The sequence below is a fragment of the Callorhinus ursinus genome, unplaced genomic scaffold (assembly GCF_003265705.2).
Source record: "Callorhinus ursinus isolate GAN/ISIS: 27379988/994484 unplaced genomic scaffold, GSC_fseal_2.0 scaffold6, whole genome shotgun sequence".
Taxonomy (NCBI): domain Eukaryota; kingdom Metazoa; phylum Chordata; class Mammalia; order Carnivora; family Otariidae; genus Callorhinus; species Callorhinus ursinus.
Window position 1 is genome coordinate 63,264,291 of NW_027397068.1, and position 2,578 is coordinate 63,266,868.

Genomic DNA, 2,578 nt, shown 5'->3' on the forward strand with positions numbered 1-2,578 from the left:
CTCAAGCAGAGTCCCCGCTGGGTGCAGAGCCTGATGTGGGGCTTGTTCTCAGGACCCTGAGATCATGACCTGAACCAAAAGCAGGAGTTGGACACTTAACTGATGGAGCCACCCTGGCACCCCAGGAAAGCAATCTTTTAAAAGTTCTTCAGTACTTCTGATATGTTGGCCTAAGTCAGAGGCAGATTTACCAAGAAGCTCAGGAAAACCGCTCCAGCACAGCCCCTTTGCATGGCCTAAAAGGGTTCTAGCAAGGTATTCATGGTCAGACTTTTTTTGTGGTGGGCAGGTTCTCAGAGAGACTTTGCAACCATTCTACACGCTTTCATTGGGGATGAGAAATGATTTTCCTCTACTCTTCTAGGTTCTTGGCTGAAACACTACTGTAATAAAAAGATTAACAGGAGAACAACAAACAAACGTCTAATAACATGTAAACCTCCTATATACATGGGTGATAGCTAGGAGGACTGAGTCAGTCTTTGAAATGACCCAAACCACCACTTTAAATATCATCTCCAGCTAGAGACAAAGTTGGGGGGAGGCAGTTGTGGGAAGTGACCAGGAAAAGCACAGTAAATAAGGGTAAGGTTGTTCTGTAGATTTAAGTCATTGCCTTCTCCACTGAGAGGAGTTTCTAGTTATTTAGAGTCATCCTGTTCTTCCTGATACAGTGGCCCCCTTGTCTATGGTTCCAATTATCTCTGGTCAGTCACGGTCTGGAAACAGATGATCCTTTTTCTGATGTAAAGTCTGAAGGTCACTAGCAGCTTAATACCATATCACATGCCTATGTCATTCACCTTGCTTCATCTCATCACTTAGGTGCTTTATCCTCTCACCGAGTAGGCATTTTATCACCCTGATCATCACAAGAAAGCTGTGTGCAGTATATTTTCGGAGAGAAATAGAGACCACATTCACATAACTTTGTTACAGTATACTGATATAATTGTTCTATTTTATTATTCCTTATTATTATTAATCTCTTACTGTGCCTAATTTAGAAATTAAACTTTATCATAGGTATATATGTATAGGAAAAAACATGGTTTTTATATAAGGTTCAGTACTATCCATGGTTTCAGACATCAGCTAGGGGTACTAGAACATATCCCCTGTGGGTAAGGAGAGCGACTACTGTATAGAGAGGGAGACACCATTACAAATGGATATTTTTCCTACAAATGCCAATTTTTTTCTTTTTTTTTTTTTTTTTACAAAAGGGTAACTTCCACTCGGTTTTTAGAGCTTCATCTGTGTTTGCTGTTTCTTAAAAAGAGCCAGCTTAAAATAGTATGCCAAAGAAGCATAGTCTGCAGTGGTATATTTTACTCCTCATTACCTTAACATATAACAGGCCAAAGTTTTAAGATTAATAATGCATTAAAATCAAAAGGGAACAAACTAACTTCAAGAAAAAAAGGACATGTCAACACAAGCTGTTAGATATTTAACAGTGACAATTAAGAGTGGCTTCTCTTTTCAGTCTGCCATCACTTCTGTTGTACTTCCCTTTGGGTAGGATGGTGTCAGAGTGGCTATGGACCTTTGGGGATCTAGCTAGGGGGAGGTTTTGTTGGGGAGTACATTTAGATTGGATTTTGTTGTGATACAGGGTTCACAGTCACCTCTGAGTATAGTCATGTCATCGCTGGCTTTAGGAATCCTCCTCCTGCCTTCTGCACCATCCCCCTTGTGACATGGCATGAAGGTGTAGGGCAGGGGACCATCTCACTGCTTGACCGCAGGGCCCATTCCAGCAACTTGTGGACAGTACAGAAGAAACATGGTTTAAAATGTAGGGAAGCTTGTTGCATGAAATTGTATATAAGTGTTGCCTTTGATTCCCACTGATACTTAATCAAAACAGAAATTCCCTCCTATCATGCCTGTTCTCCATCGTGCAACATAGGAAAACACCCCACACTTTCCCCTCTTAAGATGGGGATTATATAAAATACAATTTTTCAAAATTCCTATAATAACAGAGCAGAAACTTGTAGCTATACTACAAAAAGCAAGTGTATCTGTGTGTGTTATCACATGATTTTTGTATCCCAGACACTTTTTAGTCATCCGTGCGAGAGGAAGAACTGGATTGTCTTCCTATTTTCTGTACAAAAAATTGCTATAAAATTGTCACATGAAGAGATGATCAAAGTTCATGCAATCATAAAATGTAAGGAAAATAATATAAGAGAGGTATTTCATGCAGTTAATTAATAAAAATATCTGTAAGTTTTCTGGCTTTTGTTCGGATTATGGTGTATATCAGTGTATTAGGGTTCCCCTGAGAAACAGAACCAATAGGATATATGAAAGTGTATATAAGAGGTGTTTATTATAGAAGTCGGCTCACAGTTATGGAAGCCAAGAAGTCCCATGATCTGCATTTGCAAGCTGGAGAACCAGGGAAGCTGGTAGTATAATTCAGTTTGAATCCAAACGCCTGAGTACTGGGAGGCTGATGGTGTAAGTCCAGATCTATGACCCCAAACCCAAGAACCAGGAGCGCCAATATCCAAAGGTAGGAGAAGATGGATGTCTCAGTTCAAGCAGAGAGAGAGCAAATTTG